The following is a 14,015-nucleotide window of genomic DNA, read 5'->3' as shown; positions in this document are numbered from 1 at the left end:
AGTGGATTTACATGAATTTACAGTCCCAGTCAGATAGAAGCTGTAAACCAGGAACTAGATAAGATGCTTGATGATGGCATCATAGAAGAAGTTAATGAAGGATCAGAGTGGGTTTCTAATATTCTAATAACACCAAAGAAAGACACAAAGGAATTGAGATTATGCGCAGACCTCAGAGAAGTAAACAAATCGGTAATCAGAGCAAGACATCCAGTACCAACTGTAGACGGTACACTGCAAGCTGTACAAGGAGAAAAATATTTGCTGAGCTGGTTGCAAGGAAAGGATTCTGGCAGGTGGAGTTAGCCCCAGAATCAAGACACCTGACTACAGTTATCACACACAGGGGATGCTATAGATTCAAGAAGGTTCCCTTTTGACTGTTAAGCGCACCTGAGGCCATGGACTGGATTCTAGCAGGTATGCCAGGTGCAGTTTGTTACATGGATGATGTGATAGTATGCAGAAAATGAAGAGGAGCTGGAACAGAGACTGAGACAAGTGTTTCAGAGGTTCAAAGACCGAGGACCCTGAATAAAAACAAATGTATTTATGGATTAACACAGATCGATATGCTAGGACATGTGATCTCAGCTGAAGGAATAAAACCAAACCTCCGAAAGATCGAAGCAATTCAAATTGCACCAAGGCCCAAGAACGTGCATGAGATGTGCTCCTTCCTAGGCACATGAGATGTGCTCCTTCCTAGGCACATGAGATGTGCTCCTTCCTAGGCACATGAGATGTGCTCCTTCCTAGGCACATGAGATGTGCTCCTTCCTAGGCACATGAGATGTGCTCCTTCTAGGCACATGAGATGTGCTCCTTCTAGGCACATGAGATGTGCTCCTTCCTTCCTAGGCACATGAGATGTGCTCCTTCCTTCCTAGGCACAAGAGATGTGCTCCTTCCTTCCTAGGCACATGAGATGTGCTCCTTCCTTCCTAGGCACAAGAGATGTGCTCCTTCCTTCCTAGGCACATGAGATGTGCTCCTTCTAGGCACATGAGATGTGCTCCTTCTAGGCACATGAGATGTGCTCCTTCCTTCCTAGGCACATGAGATGTGCTCCTTCCTTCCTAGGCACAAGAGATGTGCTCCTTCCTTCCTAGGCACATGAGATGTGCTCCTTCCTTCCTAGGCACAAGAGATGTGCTCCTTCCTTCCTAGGCACATGAGATGTGCTCCTTCCTTCCTAGGCACATGAGATGTGCTCCTTCCTTCCTAGGCACATGAGATGTGCTCCTTCCTCGGCACATGCGGATTTGAGTGGTTTGGCTGAAACAGAAAACGCCTTCAATGGACTGAAACGAGTGCTGACAAGTGAACCATGCTTAGCATACTACAAGGTCGGTGCACCAAGATATATATAGTCATAAGTGACGCAAGACCAGTAGGACTAGGAGCCATCCTGCTACAGGAACAAACAGATGGACAGAATAAACCCATTGCTTATGCAAACCGCTCATTAACCGATACAGAAAGGCGATATTCACAAATAGAGCGTGAAGCATTAGGATGTTGATGGGCAGTCGAACATTTTAGAACATACTTGTGGGGAGGCCAGTTTACACTGCAAACAGATCACAAACCTCTCATATGTTCAACCCAGAGAAGGCAACACTCTCACCGCCCAGAATTCAGAGACTAGGATTAAGACTCCTGCCGTACGACTACAATATAGAACACATTGTGGGCAAGTCTAACATAGCAGACTCACTGTCACGACTTCCTTTGCCCGAAATGGAAGAAAATGGATATGTCGAACAGTACATGGAGCAAATACTTACAGTGACCATGCAGGATGTGCAAGCTATGACATTGAAAGACATCAAACACTCAATGACGGAGGATCCAAAGCAACAAACAGTTCAGGAACATAGTGGAAAGTGGAAAATGGCCAAACCCAATTCCAGAGGACCTACAACCATACTACAGATGCTCGGCTGAGTTGTCGACGTGTGATGGACTAATACTAAGGGGACACCGGATTGTGTTACCAAAACAGAAAGTGAAACAAGCTCTGAAAATCGCACACGAAACCCACCAAGGAGTGGTCCGCACAAAACAGTATCTGAGGAGCAAGTTCTATTGGCCTAGCATGAACTTGGACATGGAAAGGCTGATCAGGAACTGTCCAGCGTGTGTGCTCAACCAGCCACTACATGAAGATCAACCTCTAATGCCGCTTGAACTGCCACCAAGACCCTGGACTAAATTAGGCGTTGACATTGTGAGCCCGATACGGAACAGCTATATACTGACTCTGACAGATTATTATACACATTGATAGTACATATAGATCTGGATAAAGTCAGCGTGACGTCACCCATTGGGTTTTGATAGCAGAAAATGAGGCTTGAATCTCCCGCTTCCTGCTCATCGTTGATTGGTCGAATGGATTAACTTTACACGGAAGTACGGGGAGAGAGGGCTGTTAAAACACTAGTAGAAGAAGAAGAAGGAGGAGGGGGCGGCTGCCCCTAGCGGCTGCCGGGGGAGTTTCCGAATTTGTCTCACAGGCTTGAACGACTGCCATCTTGTTGTTCGCTTCTGTTTGCTAGCTTGCTCGCTGGCTGGCTGGTTGCAGTGGTGAAATGGTCCAGGACAACAAATATAATAACTTTTAGTCCGAAGGTATGGGCGAGTAGGAGTCCAGCCAGCCGACCACCGTCTTGTCCGGGGCCTGGCCAAGAGACCATGGTGTGGTGTGATCCTGGTGCATTGTGCCTGGTGTGAGTCTCCAGCCTGCTAGCTGCTGCTAAGCCTCCACAAGGTAAACTGCTATTATACTTATCTCTGGGCAAACTCTAAAATGTATAACTGAGGTGGATTTGGTCGCGCACTTGGTGCTCTGCTATGTTGGACTCGTTGGACTGTTTGAGTGATGCTCATGTTTGTAAGCTAACGCTAGCTCGATTAGCATCGTGTGCTAACGTGTGAGCACCGTTATAACCTACTTTAACTGAAATTTGGGGGCGTTATGTTATAGTAATTAATATAACACGGTGTCGTTTGTTTCTTCAAGGGATGGCCGTCGGAGTACCATGGTGGAGCAGGAACAGCACAACAGAACAGAGGCACATTGTCCCTTGGTCAAATTATTTGTGAAAATGAATGCTACGTTTTGATTCCCATGTGCATATTACTGTGAGAATATTGCTGATCATCAGTTGTTCAACCTAAGATATTGCAATAACATAAGCTAAATGCTGACAGATTTGAGACTTTTGATATATTTACTTTGAACCATTTGGTATGTATCTGCCAGTGTGTTTTTGTCAATAAACATTGCCAACAAAGAACCTTGTTGTGTAGGCTATGTGCTAATTAAATCATGTACCCGAATGTACCGCAAATCTCATAGAACAAGCCCATTATAGTTGTCTGGTCAGAGCAGGCAGGTTGTTAATAAGATGTGATATAAAGATATTTGATGTCGAGTGAACCAGCTTCGACCAAATGACCAGGAAGAAGAATGAAGATGGAGAACCAACCGACTGCTTCAAATCAACGAATGATTTATATTTATTGAAATATGGTTAGCTGTAACAATTCGACATAAACAAAGGCTACACCATGCAACATATATTTTGATATCATTCAAACTTAAAGAATGGTTAATTTTCCACCATGGTAGGCTGTACTGCTGTGAAATGGTTACCTATATTTGTATCAAGTGTTGCTTGGTAGATTATCTATATATGCCTAATTTACCAGTAGACATATTAGTGCAAGACCTTAGGCTATGTTGAGTTCTATCGATCTGATAAAGTATGTTTTAAAATAAGGATAACAAATTGCTGAGCTTGGCGGATGCCTCAAGACAAGTATGTATCATTTTTAAATGTCCAATACCATACAGAAAAGCAAATTGAACAAACGACCAACAGCATTCATGTCTGCAAAAACTTGTGATGTTATGTCACGTTGACATATAACCTTATGACGCTTACTGTATAACATGGACAGACCATTTAACGTTAGGCTACTTTACATACCGTTAGATAACGTTAAATGGTCCGCCATGTTATGAGCGTCACGTTACATGTATGCCATCTATACAGTTACGTGTGTCTACTAACATTATTAAAATATCATAAAGTAGCGCTATTTTCTGATAATTTGCTAAAGTATGACTTGCTATCTGCTAGCCATACTAGCCTTGTTTTGCTAGGTTTTCTTATTCGTGTACTTTCCGCAGACTAGATGCCTTTGCGGCACATTGCTGCCTCTAACGGGCGGAAGTATTACTGTTTCCCAATATCCAAAGTATATCGCCTATTTTCCTCGGAATGGGGCTATAATAAAAAAAACTGGGGCCTTGAGAGCATGAAAAATACTTGAAATTGTTTTTTCAGACCATAAACTCATTTGTAAAGTGTTTATTTAAGACAGAGACCGAGAGAGAAGTTGGCTCGTTTCACATAGAGTTGAATGGACGTTCAGGGATGATGTTACACAAGCTGCGCCCCCCACTGGCCATTTGAGAGTATGGCAACTTCCGCATTGGCCTCAAAAAGAGACTGGCTGTAATGGGGACTGATTATACATCATACCCGGAGGCAGTTGTCATAAATGACATAATCAGCCACAGTCGTTACAGAACTGACAAAGATATTTGCTAGATTTGGATATCCTCTGGAGGTTGTTACGGACAACGGCAAGCAGTTTGTGCGACAGAAGTTTGAAGTCTTCCTCGAAACATGCGGAATCAAGCACATATGGGCTTCGCCGTACTATCCCAAATCAAATGGAAAGATAGAACGATTTCACAGATATCTGAAGGAGGCCTTTAGGGCAGCTGAAAGCGAAGGAAAGAAATGGAGAGAGGAACTCCCAAAGATTCTCTTGGCCTATAGATCGACACCTCACAGAGCTTCGGGAGAGACACCGGCTAAGCTCATGTTTGGTCGAGACATCCGCACCAAACTACCAAATCTGGTGGAGGAAAATGACAAGAAATTTGTGAACATCACAAACAATAATCTGACAAAAATGAAAGATTATGCTGACAAGACAAACGGAGCAAAAGAACACAACTTTGAAGTTGGAGATTTGGGCCCCTATTCTCCCACAGGCCTTCGGCGCTAAAACGGGCCTTAAACGCAAAAAAACGTGCCTTGCGCCTGTTTTGGGACGATATCAATATGGCTTTACGCTGCGAAATGCGCTTTAGGCCGAATGGGCGTGGCGCAGTCCCAGAATGGGCCAAAGTGGGCGTGTCGGCGCTAAATACCAGCCTACTGATATCTTCCGACCTGGCGTACATTTAGCGCTTTGCGCCTTTGAAAAGCAGGCCTATTCAGTGCGCCAGTGTCAAGGGGTGCTCTTCTGCCTCTCCCCTGTCACCCTTCTCTGTCTCTCTCTGAAACCAGGCCTATTCAGTGCGCCAGTGCTCTTCTGCCTCTTCTCTGTCACCCTTCTCTCTCTCTCTCTGACTCCCTCGCTCAGACAGACACAACACATAGCAGCACCCAGCTTCCCATAGGAAATAGCAGTTGTAAGTTTACTGCCTGTGAATGTCCCAGCATGCAATTGGGTCCTCCATTTCGCTACTAAATAGCAACCAAATGAGCCGAAATAGATATAAAAGGTAGATCTAAAATAATGTGTAATGGTAAGACAACCTGCAATTGTAGAACATTTCAATATTGGACCAAATAAAACATCGAAATGAAACACCACCCTATGTGAAACATATATGTCCTCTTGAGCCTATATATACCCTTTGTGGATTTAACGTGATTTAGATAAGTGACAGCGGAACGCGCTTCTGTCATGTGCTATACTGTGATGTCCGCTCCAATAACTTGGCCCTACTTCACATTTAGTTTTACAATAAAAACACATTTATGCAATGACTTTACATAATGTAGGGTATATTTATGTGCATCATTCTACCTGCAGCAGGGGAGAGAAAACGATATCTTTCTGGACAAACTTTCACCAATATAAAATGAATCTCATCATATAGGGATAGGCTATATTTTTCTAGCTGATGCATTTAGAACATTCTTTTCACTTTGATCTTGCTATAGTGTAGCGTATTTACATGCTTGCAGTATTTAAACTGCAGTTAGATTGGTTTGAGAAGCATAATAATATGGAATAATATCCTATAATATGGAGACAGACAGACTGGATGAAGGGAGGGGGGGGGGCAGAGCGCTTGGCTTTCGTCTGGTTTTGTTGGACCACTGGAATGGAGCTTAAAAGGCAAGCATGCGATTCGTTTATTGCACTTATCCAATGAACTGACGGTGCATAATTTTACGCTTAAAAGGCGTGGTTGTAATGGTTGAGGCTGCGTCTAGCGCCAAGACCAAGATATCAAGTGCGCTGGTCCACGCCCACAGATTTGCGCTGCGCCAGGCGCTCGGCCTAGAAACAGCGCCGATGCAACGATAGGGGCCTATAGTCTATGAAAAGCATTCTGACATAAGCTCCACTTTTATCCAGGTGTTCATATACAGAGTTCAGAGCTATAGAAACTGCATCCTCAACTGATCTGTTTTCCCTATAAGCAAACTGCCATGGATCAAGAGTAGGAGGAATCTGACATTTAATGTAGTCCAGCACCAAACGCTCCAGACATTTCATAAACACTGATGTTAGTGCAATGGGTCTGTAATCATTATGACATGTAACAGGAGATTTCTTTGGGACTGGAACTACAATGGACTCCTTGAAACTTTTTGGAACAATGCGACGCTGCAGTGACATGTTAAAAATATCTGTCATCACAGGGGCAAGCTGCTCAGAGCAGGACCTGGCAACTCGGGGAGGAATGCCGTCCGGTCCAGCGGCCTTCCCCACCTTGGTCCTGGACAGGACCTTGCGAACCTCGTGTTCAGATACAGTTAGCCCAGTACAGTTAACCTCGTGTTCAAGTACAGTTGGCCCAGTACAGTTAACCTCGTGTTCAAGTACAGTTAGCTCAGTACGGTTAACCTCGTGTTCAAGTACAGTTAGCTCAGTACGGTTAACCTCGTGTTCAAGTACAGTTAGCTCAGTACAGTTAACCTCGTGTTCAAGTACATTTAGCCTAGTACAGTTAACCTCGTGTTCAAGTACAGTTAGCCCAGACAGGTCACTGGGATTCGAGGGCATAAAAACAGGTGACTCATTGTTCATGGCATCGAACCTCGAATAAAAGTTATTAAGCACATCAGGAAGTGAGGGGTCATCACCAGCTGCAGTAGCCAGGCTCCTGGGTTTGTAAGAAGTAACGTTACTAAGACCCTGCCACATACGTCGTGGGTCATTCTCCTTGAAATGACCCTCGATCAGTTCTCCATATGAGCGCTTTGCGGCTTTTATTGACCGCTCCAGCGAGTATCTGGACAGCTTGTAGCGTGTGGCATCTCCTGATTTGAAAGCATTGGTACGTTCAGTTAATTTGACTCTGACATCAGTGTTGAGCCATGGTTTCTGGTTAGAGTATTGTTTAAACAACTTACGCGGAACGCAAGAGTCAATACAAAAGTGTATATATCCAGTTACAGAGTCACAGTATTCGTTTAAATCATCAGATTTAAAAACATCCCAGTCAGTGGCGTCGAAACACCCCATCAACTTTGTTTCAGCCTCCTTCGACCAACATTGTGCAGAGCGCACGACTGGTTTGATTACACGGTGCTTCTGTGTGTAAGTGGGCAGGAGAAACATGGAAAGATGATCGGATTTGCCAAAAGCCGGTCTTGGAAGGGATCGATAGGCAGCCTTCACACTACTATAGCATTTGTCTAACACCTTTCTGCCCCTAGTGGGGTGTTTCACATGCTGATAGTAATTTGGAAGAACAGATTTCAAATTACAATGATTAAAATCGCCAGCTGCTATAAACACTGCATCAGAGTAGGAATTTTAATACTTATGCATAATGTCAGCTAGATCATTAAGAGCAGTGTAAGCATCAGCCCGAGGATGAATATAAACAGCAAATAAAAAGACTGATGAAAACTCCCGAGGGAGGTAAAAGGGGCGACATTTGATAGCTAGACATTCAAGATTAGCAGTGCAAGTCTTGTTCATTATAGCAGTGTCTGTGCACCATTTATCGTTTATGAGAAAACAAACACCACCTCCTTTCGTTTTCCCGGTGCTCTCTGTTAGACGGTCAGAGCGAAAGACAGTGAAGCCCGGCGGCTGAAAAGCTGAATCCGGCGTGTTGCTGTCGAGCCAGGTCTCCGTCAGACAGAACATGGAGCAATTCCTGGCCTCTCCCTGGGAGTGGATCCGACTCAGCAGGTCGTCCGCTTTGTTTGGCAGCGACTGCATGTTCGCCAGGTAGATGGACGGCAGCGGAATCTTGAACGGGCGTTCACGTACTTTGGCCAGGACTCCTCCACGCTTGCCTCGGTGTCGGCGTCTCTGGGGAGTCCCGTCGCTGTTGTGCCAGCATCGACGCTGGTGCGTTTCGTCACCGCGAAGACGGCCTCCTTGGTGAGTGCCGTGCCTGCCTCCGGGGTTCCTCTGCCTTTCCGACATGCTGCCACTCCGAACGTTAACTTCCATTATTCGGACTGGCGGTCGTTCACCTTAGAAGCCGCAATGCCGACCTTAGGTTTAGGCGTGGGGGTGGGAGAGGTTAGGTTTTGGGTTAGGGTCTGGGGGAGGTTAGGTTTAGGCATGGGGGGAGGTTAGGTTTGGCGTGGGGGCTGGGAGAGGTTAGTGAAAAACGGGGAATATAGACCCCCTTTCGGAGTGCCGATATTTCGGAGTGGCAGAACGTCGGAGTGGCAGCAAAATCCTCGCAGCGCAGTTCAGGGTTTACATAGGAGAAACCCCAGACATCATCGCGTATGCGTAGCAGTGATTCTCGATTATATCCGATGATGGCATATGTCTCAAGGACGGAAACATTTAAAACAAGAAACAAACAGTACAACAGACACAGGAGAGCTCTTGCAGCGGCGCCATGCATCGGCGCCATCATGTGCAATCTAGATCTATACATTATTGATCAGATCAGTCTTTGCTCCTCTGACTGTATTCACAAAACACCGGAAAAGACCGACACGACGGCGGCCGAGTCCGGAAGCAAACCGGAAGTGCCCAGGAAACTTGTCTATACAATATGTTCATGAGTGGTGAAGTGTTCTGTGGATAATAAATATGAATTTACATTGAATTTACATGAGATTTACAGACTGAGTTAAATAGGCGTTAAATAGGCAGTGGATTTACATGAATTTACAGTCAGAGTTAAATAAGAGTTTACATTGAATGTACATGAAATTTACAGGCTAAGTTAAATAGGCATTAAATGTGCAGTGGATTTACATGAATTTACAGTCCCAGTCAGATAGAAGCTGTAAACCAGGAACTAGATAAGATGCTTGATGATGGCATCATAGAAGAAGTTAATGAAGGATCAGAGTGGGTTTCTAATATTCTAATAACACCAAAGAAAGACACAAAGGAATTGAGATTATGCGCAGACCTCAGAGAAGTAAACAAATCGGTAATCAGAGCAAGACATCCAGTACCAACTGTAGACGGTACACTGCAAGCTGTACAAGGAGAAAAATATTTGCTGAGCTGGTTGCAAGGAAAGGATTCTGGCAGGTGGAGTTAGCCCCAGAATCAAGACACCTGACTACAGTTATCACACACAGGGGATGCTATAGATTCAAGAAGGTTCCCTTTTGACTGTTAAGCGCACCTGAGGCCATGGACTGGATTCTAGCAGGTATGCCAGGTGCAGTTTGTTACATGGATGATGTGATAGTATGCAGAAAATGAAGAGGAGCTGGAACAGAGACTGAGACAAGTGTTTCAGAGGTTCAAAGACCGAGGACCCTGAATAAAAACAAATGTATTTATGGATTAACACAGATCGATATGCTAGGACATGTGATCTCAGCTGAAGGAATAAAACCAAACCTCCGAAAGATCGAAGCAATTCAAATTGCACCAAGGCCCAAGAACGTGCATGAGATGTGCTCCTTCCTAGGCACATGAGATGTGCTCCTTCCTAGGCACATGAGATGTGCTCCTTCCTAGGCACATGAGATGTGCTCCTTCTAGGCACATGAGATGTGCTCCTTCCTTCCTAGGCACATGAGATGTGCTCCTTCCTTCCTAGGCACATGAGATGTGCTCCTTCCTTCCTAGGCACATGAGATGTGCTCCTTCCTCGGCACATGCGGATTTGAGTGGTTTGGCTGAAACAGAAAACGCCTTCAATGGACTGAAACGAGTGCTGACAAGTGAACCATGCTTAGCATACTACAAGGTCGGTGCACCAAGATATATATAGTCATAAGTGACGCAAGACCAGTAGGACTAGGAGCCATCCTGCTACAGGAACAAACAGATGGACAGAATAAACCCATTGCTTATGCAAACCGCTCATTAACCGATACAGAAAGGCGATATTCACAAATAGAGCGTGAAGCATTAGGATGTTGATGGGCAGTCGAACATTTTAGAACATACTTGTGGGGAGGCCAGTTTACACTGCAAACAGATCACAAACCTCTCATATGTTCAACCCGGAGAAGGCAACACTCTCACCGCCCAGAATTCAGAGACTAGGATTAAGACTCCTGCCGTACGACTACAATATAGAACACATTGTGGGCAAGTCTAACATAGCAGACTCACTGTCACGACTTCCTTTGCCCGAAATGGAAGAAAATGGATATGTCGAACAGTACATGGAGCAAATACTTACAGTGACCATGCAGGATGTGCAAGCTATGACATTGAAAGACATCAAACACTCAATGACGGAGGATCCAAAGCAACAAACAGTTCAGGAACATAGTGGAAAGTGGAAAATGGCCAAACCCAATTCCAGAGGACCTACAACCATACTACAGATGCTCGGCTGAGTTGTCGACGTGTGATGGACTAATACTAAGGGGACACCGGATTGTGTTACCAAAACAGAAAGTGAAACAAGCTCTGAAAATCGCACACGAAACCCACCAAGGAGTGGTCCGCACAAAACAGTATCTGAGGAGCAAGTTCTATTGGCCTAGCATGAACTTGGACATGGAAAGGCTGATCAGGAACTGTCCAGCGTGTGTGCTCAACCAGCCACTACATGAAGATCAACCTCTAATGCCGCTTGAACTGCCACCAAGACCCTGGACTAAATTAGGCGTTGACATTGTGAGCCCGATACAGAACAGCTATATATACTGACTCTGACAGATTATTATACATCATACCCGGAGGCAGTTGTCATAAATGACATAATCAGCCACAGTCGTTACAGAACTGACAAAGATATTTGCTAGATTTGGATATCCTCTGGAGGTTGTTACGGACAACGGCAAGCAGTTTGTGCGACAGAAGTTTGAAGTCTTCCTCGAAACATGCGGAATCAAGCACATATGGGCTTCGCCGTACTATCCCAAATCAAATGGAAAGATAGAACGATTTCACAGATATCTGAAGGAGGCCTTTAGGGCAGCTGAAAGCGAAGGAAAGAAATGGAGAGAGGAACTCCCAAAGATTCTCTTGGCCTATAGATCGACACCTCACAGAGCTTCGGGAGAGACACCGGCTAAGCTCATGTTTGGTCGAGACATCCGCACCAAACTACCAAATCTGGTGGAGGAAAATGACAAGAAATTCGTGAACATCACAAACAATAATCTGACAAAAATGAAAGATTATGCTGACAAGACAAACGGAGCAAAAGAACACAACTTTGAAGTTGGAGATTTGGGCCCCTATTCTCCCACAGGCCTTCGGCGCTAAAACGTGCCTTAAACGCAAAAAAACGTGCCTTGCGCCTGTTTTGGGACGATATCAATATGGCTTTACGCTGCGAAATGCGCTTTAGGCCGAATGGGCGTGGCGCAGTCCCAGAATGGGCCAAAGTGGGCGTGTCGGCGCTAAATACCAGCCTACTGATATCTTCCGACCTGGCGTACATTTAGCGCTTTGCGCCTTTGAAAAGCAGGCCTATTCAGTGCGCCAGTGTCAAGGAGTGCTCTTCTGCCTCTCCCCTGTCACCCTTCTCTGTCTCTCTCTGAAACCAGGCCTATTCAGTGCGCCAGTGCTCTTCTGCCTCTTCTCTGTCACCCTTCTCTCTCTCTCTCTGACTCCCTCGCTCAGACAGACACAACACATAGCAGCACCCAGCTTCCCATAGGAAATAGCAGTTGTAAGTTTACTGCCTGTGAATGTCCCAGCATGCAATTGGGTCCTCCATTTCGCTACTAAATAGCAACCAAATGAGCCGAAATAGATATAAAAGGTAGATCTAAAATAATGTGTAATGGTAAGACAACCTGCAATTGTAGAACATTTCAATATTGGACCAAATAAAACATCGAAATGAAACACCACCCTATGTGAAACATATATGTCCTCTTGAGCCTATATATACCCTTTGTGGATTTAAGGTGATTTAGATAAGTGACAGCGGAACGCGCTTCTGTCATGTGCTATACTGTGATGTCTGCTCCAATAACTTGGCCCTACTTCACATTTAGTTTTACAATAAAAACACATTTATGCAATGACTTTACATAATGTAGGGTATATTTATGTGCATCATTCTACCTGCAGCAGGGGAGAGAAAACAATATCTTTCTGGACAAACTTTCACCAATATAAAACGAATCTCATCATATAGGGATAGGCTATATTTTTCTAGCTGATGCATTTAGAACATTCTTTTCACTTTGATCTTGCTATAGTGTAGCGTATTTACATGCTTGCAGTATTTAAACTGCAGTTAGATTGGTTTGAGAAGCATAATAATATGGAATAATATCCTATAATATGGAGACAGACAGACTGGATGAAGGGGGGGGGGGGGGCAGAGCGCTTGGCTTTCGTCTGGTTTTGTTGGACCACTGGAATGGAGCTTAAAAGGCAAGCATGCGATTCGTTTATTGCACTTATCCAATGAACTGACGGTGCATAATTTTACGCTTAAAAGGCGTGGTTGTAATGGTTGAGGCTGCGTCTAGCGCCAAGACCAAGATATCAAGTGCGCTGGTCCACGCCCACTGATTTGCGCTGCGCCAGGCGCTCGGCCTAGAAACAGCGCCGATGCAACGATAGGGGCCTTGGTGTACATCGCCAGCACGGACAGCGGAAAACTGGATTCGAGATTCAGAGACACTCGTTATGTACTTTTGAGAAACACCTCTGACAATTCCTTTGAACAACACGGAAGATGGATCCAGGATCATTAGGAATGTTAAACATCTCCGCCACACTCCTGTGGTAATTGACTTTGCCGTTGATGTGCCAGCCGAAGCATGTGAGGACGAAACCGGAGTTTTGGACACTCAGGATTCTCAGAGCGCTCCAGTAGAGCAGAGGTTCTCAAATGTTTCTCAGCCAAGGACCCCTTACAAGATAGAAAATATACCGGGGACCCCCTCATTCTGATTTGTGATTTTGGGCTAAGCTTAATTGTTTCCACGGTAACGTGCTTGACTTTTAATTTGATAGGTTTGTTATTAGAATGTAATCCATGAACCATTTTAGATTTAAAGCATAAACTATTTTCGTTGAACTATGAAGATTTTGCAAAAAATATATATATATCTTTTTTTTTATTACATTACATTTACATTACGTCATTTAGCAGACGCTTTTTTTTGTCCAAAGCGACTTACAATATCACAATTTGTCAACAGTACAGAAAACCACTATGCAACACAATCAATGACAGCCAAGATATTTTGATAGACTAGCACCATGTAGGAAGTAGTTTGAGAAGGAATAAGTAACATGTAGCATTTAATTATAATTTTTTTTATTAAAAAAATAAAGTTTTTACCTGAAAACTTTTCGTGGACCCCCTGGCAAAGTGCCCCCATACCCCCATTTGAGAACCACTGCAGTAGAGACTCCACAGGATGTAGCCATTCCAGACCAGCCAAGGGTTACCAGAAGTGGCAGAGTCATCAAGAAGCCAGCTCGATATAGAGATACTTAAATAATAATCTAACCTAAAGAAGAAGAATAAAAGTTCACAGATGTTTAAAAAAAAAGGGGAAAAAAGATGAATGATGTTGAAAATGTGGATC

General features: G+C 44.4%; 1 protein-coding gene across 1 annotated transcript in view; it reads left to right on the top strand.

The window, feature by feature from the left end:
* The window catches only part of LOC310791730 (ectonucleotide pyrophosphatase/phosphodiesterase family member 7), a gene marked incomplete at both ends in the record, with an annotated part of 53,785 nt that overhangs the window by 21,636 nt on the left and 18,134 nt on the right, over positions 1-14,015 (top strand). The window lies entirely within an intron of this gene.

The sequence above is a fragment of the Poromitra crassiceps genome (genome assembly GCF_964638095.1).
Source record: "Poromitra crassiceps genome assembly, chromosome: 1".
NCBI lineage: Eukaryota > Metazoa > Chordata > Actinopteri > Beryciformes > Melamphaidae > Poromitra > Poromitra crassiceps.
Note: the sequence above shows the minus strand (reverse complement) of the source record. Positions and strands in the feature narration are given on the sequence as shown.